The 22970-nt window shown below is 39.7% G+C and overlaps 1 protein-coding gene across 1 annotated transcript in view; it reads right to left on the reverse strand.

Annotated features, from left to right (window-relative positions):
- Pnt (ETS transcription factor pointed) overlaps positions 1-22970 on the reverse strand; it is a 101224-nt gene that overhangs the window by 31200 nt on the left and 47054 nt on the right. The gene's annotated exons all lie outside the window — the stretch shown is intronic.

The following is a 22970-nucleotide window of genomic DNA, read 5'->3' on the forward strand; positions in this document are numbered from 1 at the left end:
TTAATTCTCAAATCTATTTCTTATTTAAAATTAAAATTAGGTTTAAGGTAGAATTTGTTCGGAGTGAAAGTGCAGGGTGAGGGACGAAACCTCATGCCACTTAAATATGCAAATAAGTGACTAATGTAGAATTCACATTCGGTGAAGCTCAAATTATCACATTTAATACTCGTATGCATCATCAACTTTATGCGTTAATAATTGTTTAATAAATAATGAGCGGCAGCTAAAAGTCTTAAGATTAAGTTAAGTCTTAGGTTTTCAGATCACTTCGAATTCTCAGCTTGACAATATGTATATGTCAAAGTTAATATCATATTTTCTGCCCGCTTTTTTTAGATACATACTTTCAATCAATGATTTCAAAACGTATCTTATTCGGGAATGAACTATCTATAACATACGTCAAGATTAAGATGTGCATATGTAATCAGTGTAATCAGTGGTGTATAATTCTGGAAAAAAAAAAAAAAAAAAAAACCTGAATTAATCCCTCACATTATTTTCTAGTTAAGCGATACATAATTGCAAATAAAAATTCTATTAACTATATCTATCTGTGTTTCGTAATTGTTAACGTTTGTATAACATACTTCAAGTTCAACGTCTCGTAAAAAAAAAATATCGAGATCTGCGTCCGATATATATGATTCTGATAAAAAAAATCACGTATTTATATGAGCGAAGTATAACTGAATTTCTCGACATCATCAAAAGAGAGAGGTCCCATGCAGAAGTTTTTGGCAAGTTGTGCCTTCTCGCAACATTCGATAGGGAAGTGATATCCTCGTCAATTCTCAACAATGCCATTCCCGGGACGGCTCTGATTAAAACAGAGGCGTCGAAATTAAAAACGCGCGATTCGCGCGGGTAGATTCGCTCGGCGGAACGAGAAGCGGCAACGAGGTAACAAAGCGTAGGGAGAGAGGGGGGAGGGGAGGGAAGAGAGGAGTCGGGAACATGTCCATGTGTGAGAAGGCAGGTTAATGTTGCTTCTCACAAGCAAGAAAGGTGAGCGTTCGCGCGTGTACGCGCTGCACGTGTGCACGAGCGTGCGTCAGGTGTCGCGCGGCTACCAGCACGCGGGCGCAACGGCAAAGCGAGCAAAAGCGAAGCGACCGAGGGGCACACACAGCTATCTTAGATAGCATCGTCATAAAGAGGGGTGCAACTGTCGGCAGAGAGCAGGCAGGTGCATCGTCGTCGTCGTCGTCGTCGTCGTCGTCAGCGTCACTTCGCTTATTCTATGGTGTTTATGCTGTGGCGAACGCGAGACGGTACTTTACTGCCGCTGCGCTTTTGCTATCTCGTTTTGTGAAATTCGTTTTTCTTCACGCACGGAGTTATCAATTTTTCAATAGTACAATGATATTTGATCCATCAGCACAATTGTAGTATAAAGAATTTTCTAGATAAAAGTTCCCATTTTTCCTAAAGACGGTTTATAACAAAATAATAATAAATAATAATAAAATAAATGGTAAACTTCAGATAAAAATTTCATAACGATATGAAAATTATTTGAAAGACAACGTAATATTTTCTTTTTATGAAAATGTTATCTTAACAGAATATGATAAAAATTAACCAAAATCGATAAGAATCACGGAAATACCACATCCTGGAAAGATTACATTTATCGTATATAAAAATTCTGGAAAAAAAAAAATTTTTTTTTTTTTTGTTTTGTCTTCCAATGTAAATTATCAGTATTTCTCACGTTGTTAGGATGCTTATTTGAAATTCACTTCTATTTCGGAAACTTTCGAGATATCCTGTATGTATCACGTTTGCGTCAGACTTTTATAGAAGAAACGTATTTTTTTTATATCGCGAAAAACGTAAAATGCATCGGAAATTACGCTCGGCCGCGTATCGACAACTCAAAGATAAATGTCCCGCTCTGTCGTCGCGACGAACGAGCGGCGAAACGATCTATTGAAAATTCACGTGCCAACGCGCTACGCGACTGGAATTTCAAAGGGACGCAGTTTCGCAGGAATGACGTCTATGGTGATTCTTATGCGCTCGTGCGGATGCTACGTATAATCGGCTTCGCGATTCATGACGTTACGCGTCGCACTCGGGATTTTTCCGTTTCGATCTGTCAACCCGGTCTATCGTTGACAAGAAAGATTTCTTCGGAAAAAATGCAAGTTATATATTTTAAATTTAATAATGACTAAATATGAAATTTGTTATCTTGCTTTACAAATATAATATATTGCGCGACGAAAACCCAATCAAAGTTGAGAAAAAAAAAATTATCAAAAACTGATGTGTATCGGGCATGTGCGTGTGTCTGTGTATGTATGTATATACGATGTTACAAAGTTAATGCTAATGAAACCTCGAAATGAAACAGTATTCTTTTCACTTGGTTGTCTTGATAACTAGAGCAACCGTAATATAATTAAAAAAAAAAAAAAAAAAAAAAAATGTTAATTCTATTATTCTTTTGATAAACGTGAAAATTACAAGACATGTGCGAAAAATATTACACACTCCTGAGTATTTTATTGATTAGAAAGTTCAAAATTATTGCAACTTAAAAGAAAGATTAACAAGTTCGATAACGTATATACGATGGAAAAAAGTGAACCTGAAACATAAATACGTTCACGAATCTCTAAGTGTCGTCTATTATCGTTAAGGTACAATCTGTATAAGGAGGTTTATTTGATTATATTGCGTTATAAATCAGAACTCGTTCGTATCCGTAATGTATATCATTGGTACCCTGAATATAACGGGGAGATCGAGATATCGCCTTGAGATACCTTCGCTGGCAGGTGTTGCATCGCGGATTAATGAGTTTTCCTTTTTCTTTCTTTCCTTTCCATTTTTGTTTTTTTTTTAAATAAAATAAATGCATTCGAAAAACCGATCAAATCGATCGAAGCTAGACGGAGCGCGATCCTTACTTAATCGAATGGAAATTCAAAACACCCGAGGCCCTCGATCCAAATGGCATTTGACCTGACACGTTCAACATAAATTTGCATAGCTTGCGTTATTTGCGAGCGATCGACGTGATAGCCAGGTATATATTTTTCCGATCAATTAATGTCGGCCGGTAAAAAATATTTTTTTATCCGATAATCTTAGTTGGGGGATCTAAAATACGCATTTAAAGTCAAGAATAATTAGGCGCGCTTAAAATCTTCTGCGGCACAGCCTATAGAAAAAACAAGAATCCGTGTCGAGAGACAATACATCAAAGATTTTTTTTTCCAATCGGAATCATATCAGTCTTTAAGTATCCTAACAATTTATCTTGTAAATTTTACAAAAGATATCAAACTCGTAATAGTAATGTTTAAATCTTTCACAAATTTAAATTCGGGAAGCATCGATTTAACGTCACATTAAAAAGAATATATTTATATATTATATTTGTCGAACTTACAAAATTCGAATACAAAGCTCTTTAAATTTTTCAATAAAAAGCTATTGGTTTTTTAGAATGTGTTAGAGTTTCTTTGTATAAAGATATAATTAGTAATAACATATCGCGATTAAAATAAATAAATATTTGATTCTGCAAAGTACAAAATTTACTATACGTAAAAAGTAGACAGTTAATTTTTCTGTTTTTATGACTACTAATTTTTCTACTTACAAAACGCAATTTAATAATGGCTTGGAATATTTTTCCGCCGTCAATGTTCTTTTATTTTACTAGCAGTATATCTTCTTTATCCGCGTTTTAAATCTTCTCATAGTTTCTCCTAATTATCCCCTCATTAATCATTCCTTTTTATCAGCAAGATCATTGAGCAAATATTATAATATTTTTCACATTGTATTTAAATTTATAATAACGGATCATTGTTATATCGAAATATGGAAATTAGTAAGTAATATTAAATAATTGATAAAATAATAATAGTTATGACGTCGACGATTTCCGAGGAAGAATAATCGAGACGAACGAGTAAGCTACGATGAGAAGCAACTACGAAACCAAGTTCCCCGTAGTTGTTTATAGGAGATTTTTTTTCTCGTCCATCTGGAATACGCCAGGGTGAGTGTGTAACCTTCACGAGCATAACCGGCACGTGCTACTAACGTCTTTTGGCTTATCCCTCTTTCCTCGAGAATACTCGACAACCAAACAACTGCGGCAGCTGTTCTGTGAGCAAACTGCACGCGAGAGGAGCGCGTCTCCAAATTCGTCCTGGTCGTATTTTTCTTTTTCACGCTATCAAAAATTATTACGTTCTCCGTGCTTGAGGATAGCATAATAATATGTATATTCGTTGCTGAAGAAACGATTGAAAAATCTCGACTGTAAGAAGAAAATAATCGAGAGATAAAGCCGAGACGTATGCAATCGATAAAATAAAATGTCAAATTAATTAATCATATCAATCATATGCATTATGTCTTAAGCGATAAAGTTCGCTTGCTTATTCTCGCTTACCAATATTAGTTACAACAAATATATACACACACTCTTAGTATCTTGAAATAACATGGAATGTTAAATTATCAAATTACAGATAAAATATCAAATGAAATCTTTACAAATCAAGATACTCCTCCAAATTTGATCATTTTGTTTCAACTTGTATCGATGGGAATTAAATAGAAATCAAAATAAAATTAACAGAAATCAAAACGTCGCGCGAGACGAATTTGGTTGATAATCATAATTTTTTCTTCATAGTGCACTGCACGAAACCGAATTACGCACCGGTATATAAGTACAAGTATATGTGCTAGAGAGTGCCATCGGCCCGCCTTTACGTGATATACACCTGTTGCTCCGGTCGATGGCTCTCTCTCTCTCTCTCTCTCTCTCGTTTGGTTTCATCCATCACATCGCATCGGCGCGACTAGGCTATAAGGCCATTCATCCCGTATGTATAAGAAGCCCTCGGGAAAGTAAGCAGAGAATTCTCTGTGCCCTCCTTAAAGCGTACAGATATAATGCGAATGAATCGGACAGGTGTGTTATATTAGGCATGTGGTGACTAAATTATTATATATTCGTTGCTATGTAAGAAACAAAAAAAAACAAAAAAAAAACAAAAAAAAATGTCCAACAATAATAAGAAATTTTTACGATAAAATTAAATCTTTTAGTAAGAAGCCAATTGAAAATTAACAATCTCATATAGAAAATTAGTTCTCGTCGAATGTGAATGAATTAAAGTTTAAAAGACAAATTATTTTCCAATCCTTGCTTGATTTCGTGTATAAGAGCAAGGATATTAACATATTTTTTTATAATCCTTGCAACATTTATTGTGTATGTATTTGTTGTTATGTGAAATAGAGGAGGATAGAAATAGTTCTGAAGTTTATCGTTGAAACGAAAACGCTTCTCTATCGCCTCTCTATGCGCTTATCGGAGATCAAGTTACACCGTAATTTGACTATCGTCGACGCGAGAGCTATTAACATGTTAGTAGCTTTTACAACGTGTAGCTGGCACACGCGTTGAAAAATGAAATGCTTTGTGTTTCGGTTTGATAACGCGTCAGTGATTCAGGGTGCGTTATCGTAACCGCGAATTATCATAGGCGGGATGACGGGGGGAGACAGACCAAAGATTATCAGCTCATTGGGACTCTAAAAAAATTCAACGAGAAGTTTGTAATAAGGTTCACAGCGATGGTAATCCCCCAACGGGGGATATCGCAATCGCGGAACGGTCGGTCGCTGATAAATTACCGGGGGGAGGGCGGGCTAGGATCAGGGGAGAAGGAAGGAGCCCTTTTGTTGTACGCGGCGGTTGATAACCGAGCGCGCGCGATGTTAACGAGCGGTAGCGTCATTGTTAACCGACGATTATCGCAAAACCGCGTATGTTTCGCCGAGATAACAGGGGCACATTTTATAATTAGTCATAAATAATCTCCGCGCAATTTGCCATCGTTATTCGTGCCAATTAATTCAACTACGCGTCGCTCTCTCTCTCTCTCTCTCTCCGATGTTTCTCTCGCCAAGTTTAACACGACTTAACGCAAGAAAGGCGTATCGTTTATTCAGAAAATTTTGTATCAATTGCGTATAAGCTCCGAATAATAAAAACCTAATGTTTTAATTTGATTAATTCGAAATTCATCGAGAAATTTGATAAATTGTCTAAAAACTTTGTTCGTCAAAAAAATTTTCCTATTATTGCGATTATACATAATAATGTTCCGAAGGAATTTCTTAAATTGGAATAAATAAAGTCGTTGGAAAATAAGCGACGAAACGGATATAAGCATAGAAAGATATAAACGACGCGCGTTTAAAGTATATCGTTAACATATGTCGAAGAATGTCTTTGAGATTTTTGTGTTATTTGGATGAGAAATTTCTCGTTAGTCTTCTCTCTCTCTCTCTCAAAGAAAAGAGAGACCGTTGTCTCTGCGGTAGCATCATTACCATTGTTGGACTCCGATTATCACAGAGCCGCGTGTGTTTCGCCGAGATAGGATACGGAGTGATAATGGTCCGCGATAATGGCGACGCATGCCTTGCCGACTTCCTGGGACGCTGGCGACAGATTGGTTAACATACACACATGAAGATTACAAAAAGTTAATAGCCTGCGCGCGCGCGCATCAGAATCGTGGACCAATTATCATGCCACGGTTGATTAGTCGCTCTCCGCTATCGGATAACGCGCGCACTTCGGCGAATCCGTTTATCCGCCAGCGCGTTAACTCTTTTTCTTTTTTTATCATGGCCTTCTTTTCTGGAAAAACCACGCTGCCCCGCCCTTAATACCAGGCTAACGTTACATGCCGCTGCTATTCGTACTAGCATCGTCGCGTCAAAGACGTGATCGACATAGCCGACATAATAACTATTCGAGTGTGTGATTCCGATTATGTGTGAAAGTCGTACAAAATCAATATAAAATCAATTGCGCTGTGAAATCATTATAAAAACGACATAAGGACCATATGATTTTACGCCGTGAAACTAATATAAAAACAATATAAAACCAATATTGTGCAGAAGTTGCTCCACGGCATTCGAGTTGGCCTGAATTTGTTCTATTCACATTTAGATGTAGATGTGCGTACAGATGTGTTTGTGTGTGTGTGCTGTTTATAGTAATCTAGTTATCAAATATATCAGTTTATATGTAAAAAAAAATCAGAATCCAGTTGCTTGCTGCAAACAATCGCAAATCGCTATCATTTTCGGTTTCGAAAAGAGAGAGAGAGAGAGAGAGAGAGAGAGAGAGAGAGAGAGAATGGTGGCCACCTAAATCTTGTAAAAATTCATTAAATTGGACGCATCTCGATAACGAGACAAATAGCATTCTCCTTATAATCTCGCACTCTCAGAAAGGATTTTTGATAACGAGACAAAAAATATTCTTGACATATTTAATCGTATCACAACCTTATGCGGTATAAAAATAAAACAATTTTAAAATTAAATCGATAATTCCTTTTCTTCTCTCTCGAATTAAATAAGATTGTCTTACTATCTTGAGACAAGAGTAACATATACAAATCTAAGCTTATATATTCTTGCATTTAGAATAACTTGATGTTAGATTGCTACAAATTTTCATCTTCATCTTTGTGAGAAAATTAACGGGACAGCACCAAGAGCATTTTATTCTAGATTTAAGAATTTTCCATTTAAGATTAAAATATTCCTTTTTCAATAATAAATATGATTGTCGCTATATGGATCCTATTTTACGATAGACTGAAGAGTAATAGCATTAGATCCGGAAATCTTTTCTGTGGGTGCGTTTATCTGATTGTCCGCGAGTGAGAGAAAGTGCGCCACTTTGCACGCATTCTATGTATATATCAGATTTTATGAATGCGTCTGAGGAAGTTAAACAGCCGTCATTTTGAAACCGGAACCGAGATAAAGTTCTACAGTCGTCCGCGGCACATCTTTGCCAGATACGCGGAGACTTTTTGATGTATATATAGCTATAATAATCGGGTCAGAGCCGTGTTCCCACCGTGAAATGGACAAACTCACGCGCTAGATTCGCGTCGCAAAGATTTCTTTCTCTCTCTTTCCTTTGGAAATATTCCGAATATATTTTTCGTGAAAATATTTCGTCAATATACATAAAAGTTATTCTCTGCAGTCGTAGTAAAAAATTGATAAAATCTGTTTGTTAATTTTTTTTACAAGAATTGTTTTGTAAAAAAAAAAAAAAAAAAATGTAAGACAAAATCATGTTTAAATCGTGAGGGAAGATCGTAAGAAATTCTTTCTGTACGCTCAAGATATAAAACAAGAATGTATGCGTCCTATATCAAAATGACATAAAGTTTCTTTTACACAGATGCTTCTATCAAGCAACTACGAATATAAACAGTCGGACGACTTTGCGTGACAGTGCGCCCCGGCCTATCTTACGGCAAAAGCAATTCTCGCGCGAACGGCTCGCAAAATTGAAAACGCCACGAATAGCGCCGACACAACAATCGCGCAACTGGATCGATACGAAATTGCTCGAGGTAATCAGTTTGGATATGATTGACTGACTTTGAAATACGCGCGGGTATTAATAGAATGGGCGTTGGGATGTGTAATATCTCGTTTTATGATTTCACATTTTTAGCTCGACATCCGACATGAAATGCGTTTCGAAACGCCATTGCGATGGATTTTCGTTGCGCGGCTCGTTAATCGCAGTTGCATAATTCGGACGAATATACAGAATCAATGAAAAGAAATAAATCAGATTATTATGTACAGGAAGAATGTGATTAAATGTCGCATGATGCACGTTTCTTCTCTATTCAAAGTGACACATTAAAAATCTGAACAATAAATGTGATTTTTCAAGCAGAGAATTAATATCGTCCATAAAGATACGAGTAATTTTGTTAATCACTCTTTTAAGAAGCACATCATACGCTTTCGAAATAATTTCCTTGATTCCTTAAAAAAAAAAAAAAAAAAAAAAAAAAAATTCTTGACTTTCCCATTAACATACATGACGTAATATCGAACGTCAAGTAACTTGTTTTCTAATGTCTAAACGCGCAGTCGAAAGCAGTGACGGCGCACAATGCGATGCACAATGCTTATGTCATTGTATCGACAATGAAAGTTAGAATCACCGCCTATGGCGTTCGTGTAATCACCTACTACTCTTTTACGAAATGAATTATCGAAATATTATGTTACGCCGCCATTACGCCTCGGTGCGTCGCGATATCCCGTCAAATGTCACTGCTTTCTCATTTCGCGCAATTATTGGTGATCTTATTTAGCGCGATGATAGTGTTCCTGCTCTTAATCATAAACTTTACGGCGTTAAATTATTAATAAAGATATTACTTGCTATTTTCCTGCTTATTTCTATATAATATGTAAAAAATCTAAGCACGATATTTCACAGGCAATCGTGATTTTTAAATATAATTTTAAATTTTGTATCTTCTATTCAAGTAAATCGCAGATTATAAAATCGTAATATCTGTTATCTAATATATATTCAATATCTGTCTCAATTTTAGGTTCAAATTTTATATCTATTTATTCAACTATCGAAATATACAAAACATAAAAAATTTGCATATTTGCGATTCTCTTTGAATATCTTATCTGATTTCTAAATCGTCGAGTAAAAAAAAAAACCTGGCACTTTGTAATGAGAAGGCTGCCAAACTCTTCCTCAAAGCTTTTCGAAATTAAAGCGGGGAAGCATATTTGACTTAATGGCAATTGAGAGTTCTCGGAATATCTTTTAAAGATCTCTTTAATGGACGAGCTTCCTTCCATCGTTAAATTTAAACGTTATAGAAACGGCTTTCGTTAAAGTCGTAGCAATAGCTGTTTATCAATACAGAAAAAAATGTTATCGCGAATATTGCTGTTTCTGGAGCGGGGAAATGATTTTCTGTAACAGTTCTACAAATAATTATTTAATGTCGCGAAGTTCATGGATCGGGGCGATAAAACCAATGCTTAAATTTCGATCGAGCTATGTGAAAAGTGACAGTCGATTATGGATCCCTTTTTTTAGTTTAGCAAAAAAAGGATGAATAAATGTGTTCCTGAATTATTTACACGCAAACGAAATATCGAGTCGATTAGAAGAGGACACGGATCTCAAATCAGAGACACGTCGATCTAACAAATGGAAGTAAAAGAACGCAATGATTAATAAACGAAATATTAATACTCGAAAGTTACGTAAGTCGTAAAAAAAAAAAAAAAAAAAAAATCTGATTCGCTTTGACAGTCGGATCGACTTGGTCTTGATCTCGCAAAGTCGTTGCCCTCCGTCAAATAAGAGGAGCGTGATATCGGTTTTTTTTTGCGATAGCGCGGTTTAATCCCCTCTTACATATATATTACAACCTCGTTGTATATCTTCTTAATAAATTTGATGGAATCGCGCGTTTTCTAACATTATTGGAGTTAAACGCCGTCGCGATCGTTTTCTAAGCGCATCGTCAATATTAATCCAGTACAAATAGCAGAAATACTCTGAATAGTAAGAGCTCTACTTGCGATATCTGCAACGAAGAAAACGGATCGAGCAATCGCCTCGAAACCGGTTGCCAGGAAGTATCGTCGAATAGCAGCGGCTACTCGCTCGACAGATCCCCTACTTAAGGATCGCACACGGGAGGGAACTGCGCGCGACTGCGGACTTCGTAGATGAATCTCGCCGCGAGTAGAATTCTCCGAGATTAATCCATATTTTAAGAAATCTATGATCTGCCGATGAAAGATTCTTTTCAAAGGAATCACCCTCCTCTCTGTTCACATTTTATATATATAACTAAAAAAATATTTTCGCCCTACTTTTCTCGCGATATAATTGTTATTGCTGCATTTATGTCAAAGAATATTTGTTACATTTCGTATTGACTCTTTAACTACAGTATGCAAAGAAAATTGTCCACAAATTGAGAGAAATCTTTCCATACAAGTATAAAATATTATTTTTTTTATATTAATCAACATAAAATAGCAATAAATTATTAACTGCGAAGAAAATCGTCATTAAATCTTTACATAAAAATATATCTGCTTTCATTGCAAGTCTCGATCCTTGCTAAACATTAACAAATTAGCTAAAGCTAAAGAATAAATCAGGACGTTGATTATTATACGCTTGTGAATCGTTACAAGGTTAATGAGAGTTAAAATAATTTTAAATATTATACACAATCTTATTTACCGTGTAACGTACACGGTAACTAAGATTATTTAATCAATCTTTTTGTTCTCATCCTCAGGTTGTTGCGCCAGTTATGATAAATCGGAAGATGATCAGCCTCTGCAGCAGCGAGTTCCTGCAACTGCAGGAAGTGCACACGAGCGGTATATACGGGACGTGGATTAAAATCGCGCGCGAGCAACGTCGTTGACATCTGTTACGATCTGTCGGAAACTAAGTGACGTTTGTGCGTTAATCACGTTTTAGGCACGATTACGATGTCTCCAATGTCAGAGTCAGGGTTGGTTTTCATCTCCGGAAGTGAGACGCGCGCGCGCGTCCGCATACGAACCGACCTTATATTTTATCCCCTAATTACGATCGTGGACAGCGCAAGTATTGTGAAATGTAGCCAAAATTTTTCTACTTAGGAATAACCTACAGACAATTCTTGTACTTTCCTTTACAATATACCATCGGCATTGATCCTTCTTTGTTTTTAATAAATTGTTGGAATTTGATTCGCGCTCGCACTTGCCAAAATAATAAATTCCGTACTTCCATAAATGATAATGGATAGTAATTGATAAATGAAAAATTAATTAAAAATGGATAATTAACATTAAGCTAAATTTGTTCAGCGCTGTTCGTGTAAATGTTTCACACAAACGATGGATATGTTTTTATCGATTTTGACATGATTTTTGTAAATTAAATTTTCTCGCTTTAAAACACGCTGCTCTTAAAATATTGCGATATATCCTTATCTCTCCTTGTTTAAGTACAGATACTTATGCGTGTATAAGGAAAGTATAATACCAAGAATGATGAGTAAAACAAGTGGATGAGTTAAAACTGATACGTCTAAAAGCCGCAAGATTCTTCGATTATACAATAAATATCGCGGTTTTTAATCCGTGCATTTCGGCACGACTGACGCGTTAATTTTACGTTTCATACAAATCACGTCATGTCTATCTCACATCTGTATCAATTACACGTAATGATTTGAAATCGCGCGATATATTTTACGATGGAATTTTTTACGGCTATACAATAAGTATCAATTCTAATTCTCATAAAATGATTACGTTATAAATGCTTTACGCCTCATTGCATATATCGCTACGAGACAAAGTGCAAATAACTATACAACTGAAGTTATGTCCTTGAAATTCCTACCTCTGGGCCTGCCAAAGGACTTCATAGCCTTGATTCCCATTCCGGCATAAGTGTCGCCGCCGTAATCAACGTACATGAGTGCCGATCTCGTGTAATGACTGCGCATGCACGTAGTCGAGGACTTTCAGTGTCATTCGTCCGGTTTCTCTGTCCCATGTATATATCGCTGCCCCCGATTTTCGTCTCTTCTTCTTTCTTTCAGGATACGAGTGAGTCCGCAGAGCGAACGCATCCAAATTAAAGATGCACGATCAAAGACGACGGGGAAGACGTCTCAGGCTCGTTGCCACGGAACTTGACGCGCACGATCGATAATCACATGTCGATCATCTGTCGCAAGTTATCAGGTTCATCGGCGATTCAGCTTTTAGCCAAATTGAAAAGCCCTTACTCCGTTTATCCCATAATGCGAATCTGTCCTCTCACGGGAGAAAAGATCCCTATCCTCGACAAATCGACAGACATCACTGTGATAAAAATGAATCACATAGAAATAAATACACTTTGGATAAAGCGAAGATGACGCCGCGTCGTTCGACGAAATGACGGACGACCGTTCCGTCCCATCGAAGGATCACGAGTTTTATTGTTTACGCGTCGCACAGCGTTTGAAAGGCACGCACCAAGTCACAGCCGACAGTCTCGACTCGTCAACGATGAGGCCAGAGGCTTCTCGCGGAGACGGTCACGTTACGAGGAAGTCGAGGAGATCTCGGCGAGAGACGCACTAGCTGGAGCGGAACACGCGGCGTGTCCACCATGTGTTCGCTATCAATTCATAACTGCGACCCACACCACGGGTTATTTCCGAATACCTGCTTGCGCAACCGCCCGCTGCTCCGAGGAAGCGCGCGGCGATGGAGGGGAGGAGGCGATGGCGTGACGAGATAGGTTGAATCCGGAGGAGGGCGCGAAGGAGAGTATCCGAAAATATGAGACGTCCGAGACGTCAGAGACGCGTACGTCCCCCGCTTCTCTATCTCTTTCTCTCTTTATCCGAGCGTATCTCGAGGTTGACGAAACGTCTCCTCTATCTTTCTCGTTGGGATTCGTCCCTCGCGCTATTTCGTCGCGATATTCGGATTTCGCGCACTTGACGACGACTTGACTCTCGCGTCCACGAACATACACATTCGCGCGCGCGCGCGCGCACACACTGAACGGCGAGAGGAGAGAGAGCGCACGCACCGTCGCGGACGCTCCTCGTACCCTGGACGATGTGTTGGATATCGCGCGGTCGGATCGAGGTACAAGATCCGCCGCCCCGACCACGAGACGATCTTTCCTTCGGCGCCACCGGAGTTCGTAAAGCCGAAGCGCCACCGTCGTGCACGCACGACCGTGTTCCGCAGGTAAGTGCGTATACGCTGTGAAAAAGAGAGAGCTGAAGAGTGAGGGATGAGGGGCAGAGACTCGGAGGAAGAAGAAGAAGAAGAAGAAGAAGAAGAGAGCAAAGGTGCACGGGAGGAAAGTAGAGGAAGACTTGTCGGAGGATGGAGGTGGAGCGCGAGAAAGAGGGGATATCGCGGAGCCTCCCGAACAGGGGAAACTAGACGCGTTTCGTGTATGTATTCTCGCGAGGTCGATTCGGGATTTCAGGGACAACCAATCAAGAGGTTTTCCCTATCGAGATATTTTACACGAAACGCAGATGAATACATAAATTTTGCAGGGAACCGTATTTGTAAAAGAGCCGCAAAGCGATGCGGGAAGGATGGATAATGCGTGAAAGAAGGTTCTCTCTCGCACGCTACGCGCGCGGAATCGAAGAGGGTTGCGAAGACGACAGTAAGACGATCAGCGGAGTCGGTTCCTCGAGTCCGTGACTCGGTGTCACGGATGGCTAAATTGCACGACAGGCAGGCTATATGTATGTAGGCGCGCAAGTATTAGATGAGGAAAGAGAGATAGAGCGAGGAGATATAAAGACAGAAGGAGATGAGGGAAAAAAAAGACGAAGAGATGAGCGGGCAAGGGATACTGGTTTATTATAGGAGAAGCGTGCCGTGTATAGCGACTTGGAGACTGAAAAAGAGAGAGAGAGAGAGAGAGAGAGAGAGAAATAGACAAAAGGAAGGATGAAAGATCGAATTATGCGAAAGGAGACGTATATAAAGACGCGGAGGTTTTTAATACACGTAATCTAGAGACGGAGAAGAGATGCGTAAAAGAACGAACCCTATTTTCAGCTGAGTGAAACCTAGAAGAAGAGAGGGGCAGAATGTGCGTTAAAATGCGATGCAAATACAATAGGAATGTAGAATCCGAAAATACAACTCGACCAAATTGTCTCGCGACGAGATAAAAAGCGATAAAAATCCGCCAAGAAATATCATTCGCGGGGAAAGATACCCAGATGAAATTAACGAAGTGATAAGAGCGAGAGAAAACTAAATGTACGCGCGAGCGAGAACGAGGACAGCGAGAACGAGCGAGAGATCGACGGAACTGAAAGGGACGCATAAGAGAGAGAGAGGGAGGGGGGAAGAAGAGAGATGAGAAACACTTGACCCCCCACCACCGCGACTGCGACAGACCTTCTCGCCGAGTTTTATGAATGAATGCTCTCCCGTCACGCGGTGAACTAACACTGGCGTCGGCGCACACCGCGCGCGCGCGCGCTGTCACCCCTCCCCCGTCCCACGCCGCCAACCGCGCGAGCGCAAACCGAAGCTGTACGAGTGTATTGATGGATCATGCACGTACACACACGGCGGATGACGCGAGTAAATACCAAGAGTTGGCTAATACACGCGGGCGCGCAGGTCCGTTCCTTCCTTCATTCGGTTTTGCCGCCGGTTCGTTCATTCATGCCCGAGCCGTACGCTTTAACTGGTAGCTCACCTCGATCGTCCCGAGAGAGACTCCCACCACCTCCTCCTCCTCCTCCTCCTCCTTCTCCTCCGCGTCGCGCTTGGATCAGATCCTTTTTTTCACCGCTTGTCCGTCCGTTCGTTCGTTCGACGTCGCCGTCGTCGTCGTCGTCGGGACGTTGACGTCACGCTAGATGAAGAAACAAGTCGGCATTTTCCGAGAATGACTGCAGTTCTCGCGTGACCTTCTTTCAACGACGCCCGGGTAATAGGGCGGACCATGATGACCTTCGCGCCAGCGCGAAGGGCGGACGACAGGCGAGGGATTTGAGATAGTTAATCTTTTCTCAAGTTTCGTAGTATCAAAATAAAAAAAATAAAAAAAAACGCGATTCTATGATAAAATAAAATCGTTAATAACGCTCCTTGCGCAGTAAAAAAAATCTTTAAATTAATTATATTAATTATATATAATTATTTTTAAATATTTATATATAATTATTCAATTATATAACTTAATGTCAAAGTCAAAAATAAATTTATGTCGTATATATATATATATATATATATGTATGTTCTCTTTTTATATAAATACACATTTGTTTATAAAAAGGTTCTATTCCAGTGTCATTAGTGTATTATTCTATTAAAATATTAATAAGATAAAATGTGCTAATAAAAAATGTCTTTATAAAGAGCAACGTTAATATTAATGAATGTTATATATATTATGTCAAGTATAATAATAAAATTTGGAATTTATTTATTTGCCTAGATGCTTATCAAGTAGGATTTGTCGGTAGACCCTCTCTAAGATGATACGTTCAATTATAACATTAAAACAGCAAATATCATAAAAACGTAACAAGGATAGCCCTTCGATCTCCGTTTAATTGTACGATAACGAGCGTGCTTTAATGGCACTAATGCATAAACATATGCGACGACGATTAAGGTTTTTAGCGGCGTAGAACGGAAACGGCGGATGCGTCGCGCGCATTTTACAGCCCCCCCTTCGTCGTGCGGTGCAATCGACGAAAAAAAAAGAAGAAAAAAAAGCAACGTGGTGTAATTACAAGTAATAATTCTAAGGCACAAACACGGTTTTAGCAACTTTCGCACGGTGTCTCGTCGGACGAGGATGTCGTGCGCGTGATTGATGAAAAACTCGTTGCTCGCGGCTCGTGAGGCTAAAAATTTCCTCCGCTACCGGCGACTTCCGGCAAGTCCAGAGGACCATTCATAAACGCAACGAGAGGATACTCTCGTTCGTTCCTCTCTCGGAGGAGTCTACCTTTAGAGTAGCCGCGATTCCGCGAGTTATATTTTACGCTGTTTCTCTCGTACGTAGTACATGTATATAACTGTACGAATTGCGATATCCGGAAATCTATCTCATCCTCTTTCTCCTTCTCCCTTCGCGGACGTACCTCTCTTTCTCTCGCAACCGGGGTTACGTTTCGCATTTGTTTCGATAAATTAACCTGGGAAACGACGAATCGACCGACTCTTTGGCTGGACGTGATAACTTCAGAACGTATGAGCTTCTGGTTTTGATCTGGATAACAGATGTTCATCTTATCAGATGCAGATTGACTTCAACAAATGTCAAACTACACGTGCAGTTGAATTACTTAATTTAGAACGAACTTGGTTTTGGCAGAAAAATCTTGAAAATTAGATATATAATTTTCAAAGAAGATACATATAGGCGCAGCGCTATATATTTCTCAACTACTAATTAATGAGATGACAATAGAGTACCTCGATACAATTGTTTCGATACTATCGAATTTTTTGTTTGTTTGTATTTCTCGAAAATTTGAGAAACATTAAAAAAATGTTGAGACATTATCGGTCTTTTTATCGACGACATTACATTATAATATTGTTTAGAAGAAATTCAACTTGCTTTTCGGCAATTTAAAAATGTTTCCTTAAAACATCACCACAATTTTAATATATGATTACGATGTACGGTTAGCGTAAAACGTAAGATACAATCAAAGTTTAATAAATCAACTTCGTGAGGCGATGCACATTAGTCGACTATGACATTGATAGTATAATTAACGATTACGCGCGAGTCGCGTTATCGATCTTCATTCACAAGTTCGACGAACGTGGAGTAGCCGGGCGGCAAGAAATCGCGGAAGGCGCGAGAAAATCATTATCATCGATTAGCGTCGCGGAAATTGATAAAGCGCGTTGCATCGTCGGAGGCAGGAAAGGGGTTGAAACGATATAACCGTGAAAATAATAACAATACAACATTACGAGAACCGTTGTTCCCACAAGAACGTGACGGACAGCCGTGAGGAGCCGATGGACGTGCCCCGCCGGGTGTCGAAGGAAAAGAAGAAATAAAGGGGAAGAAGCGAGGAGAGATAGATAACGGCGTGAGGATAAAGAGAGCAAGGGGGAGGGAGGATTACGCGCCGAAGGGGGCGACTTAATCCGAGAGCGGAGTGAGAGCGAGAGAGAAAGATGGACGGAAAAGGATGACCGCAGGAAGGAAGTTGGCCTGGCCCCGGGGTACAGGTTGTTGTCTGGTAACACCTACGGTGATCAAAGAAGGGGAGAGGAGAAGGAGGAGGAGGAGGAGGAGGAGGAAGAGAAGAGCGCGCAACAGGACGAGAAGGGAAAAAAGACGCACGACGGAGGCCGAGGGTGGAGGGGGAGGAGAGGATGCAGGAAGACAAAAGGAACGCGAATAACAGATAGCGATAGAGAGAGCAGAAGCCGGACCCGCCGTTGAACGCCGGTATATACTTGCCGAAGGCTGAGCAGGTTTTTGCCACATTTTTTGCGACGTTTATTATAACTAGGAAGCTGATGTGCTTCTCTCCCCGAAGCCCTACCTCGTAATCTCGCCGATCGGAGCGTGTTCGCTTGCGCACAATATACACACACACACACACATACACGTACGCATTCATACGCATGAGGCATGCGTGTGTGTGTGTGTGTGTGTGTGTGTGCAACATTTATCGGAGCGTACGCTCACCGTTGAGAGACAAGGTATAGCGGAGAGAAAGAGATAGGGAGAGAGAGAAAGAGAAAGAAGTGGGATGGAGAGCGTGAGAACGCGTAAACTTGTAAGGTATGAAGGAACGTAAGGGAGAGATATATATTGCTACGCTCTTTTCCACGGTGTTGGAAAAGATGCTGATGGTGGTAGTGACGGATTCTTATATATGCCAGAAAGACACACGCGTCAACGTCATTTCCTCTACATGGTGAGTTTCTCTCTCTCTCTCTCTCTTTTCTCCTCTCTCGTGTCCCTTTTCTTATTTCGCCTTGAACATGCTCGAGGAGATAATAATGCGCTACAAAGTCGGGCTCGCCGATAGTCACGAATTCATTTGACGCTCGTTAGTAAAGGGGAGCGAAGAAGCTATTAAATCAACAAGCCCTCTTCTATTACAAAGCTGTGATTTTATATGAATTATATGACGCTATTAACGTTTCTTCTGGCTTGTAATGCATTAACATTTCTCGCACACACGGCAATAGATACGTATGATGAAACTTTGTAGAAAGGAGTTTCGCGAAGCGTCGTATACTCGACTTTTCTAACGTTGAGTATCGTTTCATTCATGAAAGAGTACGAAGAGTAAAGAAAGGGGAAATATCGCCCTAATTTCCTATTAAAAACATGTTAGTCTAATGTCAGAAAGATGTAAGAGAGTTAAACACATATACATATACGCAACTCGCGTTAGAGATGCTATAATGTTCCATTTCCTCCCGGGAAGCCGCGTTTACGCAGAAAGCGTGTACGACAAAGAGAGTCTTCACCTCACCTCGTAGCCCTCGCGTGCACGATGGCAAGAAGAGCCGCCGCTACCCCCATCCCCTTCATCTTTAACCAATCGAGTGATCCAGCTCACCTGGGCCGCGCTACGGTCATTCGACTTCCGGTAACCCGGACGGCCGCACACGTATGGCCCGCGGCCTCGTTCACGTTTCCGCTCCCCTTTTCTGGGCGAACCTTCAAGCTACGCAAGCGTGCTCTTCCTTGATATGATGTAAAATTATGTACTGTTCAAATATATTAATAAAAATATATGTAAAACACAAAGAAAGATTAATTTCTAATAATCTTCAGAAAGAATTATTCTTAAAAATCATCAATTTTTAATATTGTTAAAATAGACTGCGCCCTTAATTAAAAACGCCACGATTGGCACATTCCTCTTCCGATGTTGATCACAACGGAGTAAACGCAGCTAATTGCGCACTTCTCTAAATCTCTAAATCGAATTTTATCCTAGCTAATTTCAATCGTAAGAATCATCCGTAAAAAAATGAGAGATCGTCGCATTGAGCGTTCGTGATTAATTAAATCGCGGAATCGTATATTGCGCAAAGTTGGACGACACCGCTCGAGGTTCTGAAAAATGTTTGACGAGTCTGACGGAACACGACAGGATCTCTTGGTTGTGTAACTTCGTCGCGAGACTTCGGCATCGTGATTTACCACGCTACTCGCGTTAAATAACCGTCGCTGCTTTCTCGCCAAACTTTGCGTTTGTTGTGCGACCGACGGCCATTCGAAAGGCGATTGTCCCACAACGACAGTTTTCTCTCGCAATACATGATTATTGCGGCACATCGGGACGCGCCGCGGATCGTTGTCGCGTGAAAGTCCACCGGTTGCCGCGGCAGAAGAGAAGAGAAAGAGAGAGAAAGAGAGAGAGAGAGAGAGAGAGAGAGAGAGAGAAAGAAGAGGAGGGGGAGGGGGGAGGAAGCAGAGTGGGAAGAGGCGACAATTTCCGGTCCCTCTCTTTCTCTCTTTGAACACACGTCAACCCAACGATGTCGCCTATTTTTATCTTCGACATAATCGAGCATATTCAAGATGTTTAAAAAAACCTGCATAAAAATTACGATCTATTATCAAGATTCATCCGATGAATCAATGTATATTAATTAGTGTCGGATTTTTATAGCAGAGATAACGGATTCATTTCGAATTAATATATTAATAATCACGCGAAATCTCTCTTACATCCAATTTAAAAAAAAAAAAAAAAAAAATCGCATAAAGCAAAACCGAAGTGAGAGTGAGAGTAAGAGTAAGAGTGAGAGTGAGAGTGAGAGTGAGAGTGAGAGAGAGAGAGAGAGAGAGAGAGAGAGAGAGAGAGAGAGAGAGAGAGAGAGAGAGAGAGAGAGAGAGAGAGAGAGAGAGAGAGAGAGAGAGAAGTGTCTTCGTTAAGCAAGGGCATAATAAATTGTATTAATAAATTTTATTAATATTAATGCGTCTATAAAAATTGCAATTACTATATTAATAAAAGATAATATGCTGTATATTTTATAATATATTTTATTTATAATGTTTTAATTTTTTTATTGAAAAAAATGCAAAGATAATTACATTTTTTTTCTCTTCTTAATTATGCTATTATTAACGCACGATACGCGATAAAACGATTGTCCGCAATAAATATAGAACGGTACGACGAAGACGATCTAATCCCACGCGAGACACGTAATCTGCAAATAGATATACGTATGTGTGGAAGAGGATTATCCTCGAAACAAGTTCTCGGTTTAACTCCCACGCATGCAATTACCTTGAGGCAGGTGCGGCATAAGAAGCACTCGGATAACGATAAGTATACGCTGGAGATCTCGATTTACAGCTTATTATATATACCGCGTGTCGACGATCTCTGCGAATTCGCTACCAAAACATCGTCGCTAGTTCGTTCCGTTCGATCGATGTCTCTCTTTTACTTCGTTTTATTTACATCTACTTATCGCGTTGTTATGATAATCCATTAGGTCGCGTAATAAATGTTAAGTATAAGTACACTCGCATAGGCTTACGATGTATATTTTTATCAATTTACGGCATTACATCGTGACAAGAGGATTCTCGACTTATGTAACATTCTGCATACCGATACGTCGCGCGTTTTAAAGGCACAAGTGATTCGTCGCAGTTAGAAATTTAGGACAAACGAGACATTTGCGAGACATCGTAAAAACGCGAGAGGAAAAGAATAACGACAGATGATGCAAATGCCACGTCCAATTAACCCGGTCTATCGATTAATTACGATTCTAGTCGGATTGGCACGAACTGGCATGATTGATCGACTTTATCGGCACTGTGTATGACGCGCGATTAATGCAGTCCTTGTATTTACCAACGTACATTAATTTATGGAAGATTTGCTAATGTAGTTATCGTCTTTTTCGCGTATCTATTAAAATCTGCGATCTTTCGACGATCGACAATACACTACCGTTTTTAATATATTTATCGATCGGCATCGTCTGCCAAATTTCCGGAGATTGTTGCAGAAACTCGAGACACGTCCCGCAATTATCGGCCAATTTATATTGTAAAATAATAATTAATCATTAGTGTATATAAAAAAGTAAATAATAAAACAGCAGATTTAGTTGATTCGTTAGTAAAATTAACAACGCGCGTGAGAGAGCCTCCGTCTTTTTTTTAGCAAGTCGACTATTGAAGCGGACAAAGGATTGTGAAAAGTGGGGACAAAAGCGGGAAGAGGTCGAGAAGGTGTAATGAGAAAGAGAGGGTATCGTGTAGTAAACGTAGTAAGATACGGCCGGAAGTCGACTATCACAAAGAGATAACCTTTTTATTCTAAATTCGAGACTCCTCACTACTACTACTACTACTTCTTCTTCTTCTTCTTCTTCTTTTTTTTTTATGAAAAGCCGTTTCAATTTGGATCTTACCACGCAGCAATTGCGGATAACTTTAACGATCTTTTGCCATACGTTCATTATTGTTTTCTTTCAAATTTAAAAAGAGGTCAGATATATAGAATCGCATTTTATTTGTTGATTGATGAATACTCTATTTTTATTCAGTTTTTCACAATTTTTTAATAAAAAGATAATTTTAATTATTACATCTTCACTTTGGCATTAAATCAGATCCGAATTTATATCTGTTCGTTACGCAGATACGTGCATTATGTAAAAAATTTATACATAAATGACATAAAAAATTATCGATTTATAAGACGGCAAAAAAATATACCAATAATGAATGTATATCATTAACGAAATCAAATGTTTTATTTATATATTTTATTTCAAAAAAATATGAATTTTTAGATTGATGTTATAGTACAGAGGAGAGTATTTCTCCATTGACGAGAGAACTATACGCGCAATCTGCATTACGTGTAACACGACAACCGAACAATGTCAACCGAAAAAAAAAACCGTTGTCCGAACAAGCGGGAGAAGATAAGCCCGTTGGTCGAGGACTATCTATGGAAGCGGGCTCAGAAACGACAAAGTGACGCGGAACGGCATCGAACGGAAAAGGAACGTCGGGGGAACGAGAAGGAGAAAGAGAGACCGAGATGAGAAAGACAGGGTTAGTAATGAATGACCGTAAAAGAAACAGATAGAGGTGAGCGGGAGCGAGACGACGAATAGACGAGAGGGAACTGGTGAATGAAGGTGAGCGCGACAAGAACCGGGATAGAGGAGAGTACGGGATGGAGAAAGGGAGAAGAGAGAGGGGGGAAGGCGTAGAGTTAGAGAGAGCGAGAGAGAGAGAGAGAGAGAGAGAGAGAGAGAGAGAGAGAGAGAGAGAGAGAGAGAGAGAGAGAGAGAGAGAGAGAGAGAGAGAGAGAGAGAGAGAGAGAGAAGTCGAGGAGTCCGAAGCTGAAGCAGTAGCGTGCACGTACATAGGATACGGTTAGAAGCCACATCTGCGGAAAGGGAAGGGGAGGGGAGGGGAGGGGGGGGGGAGGGGGAGGATACGGGAGAAGAGTTATTTTGGTACGTGTATCGAAATCAGAATGCAACAACGCACATTCGTCCGCGTTGCTTTACGAACGCTGACGGTCCTTTACCAA

Source organism: Polyergus mexicanus, unplaced genomic scaffold (genome assembly GCF_030449975.1).
Source record: "Polyergus mexicanus isolate NDT 795.1 unplaced genomic scaffold, iyPolMexi1.0 SCAF_5, whole genome shotgun sequence".
Taxonomy (NCBI): Eukaryota; Metazoa; Arthropoda; class Insecta; order Hymenoptera; family Formicidae; genus Polyergus; species Polyergus mexicanus.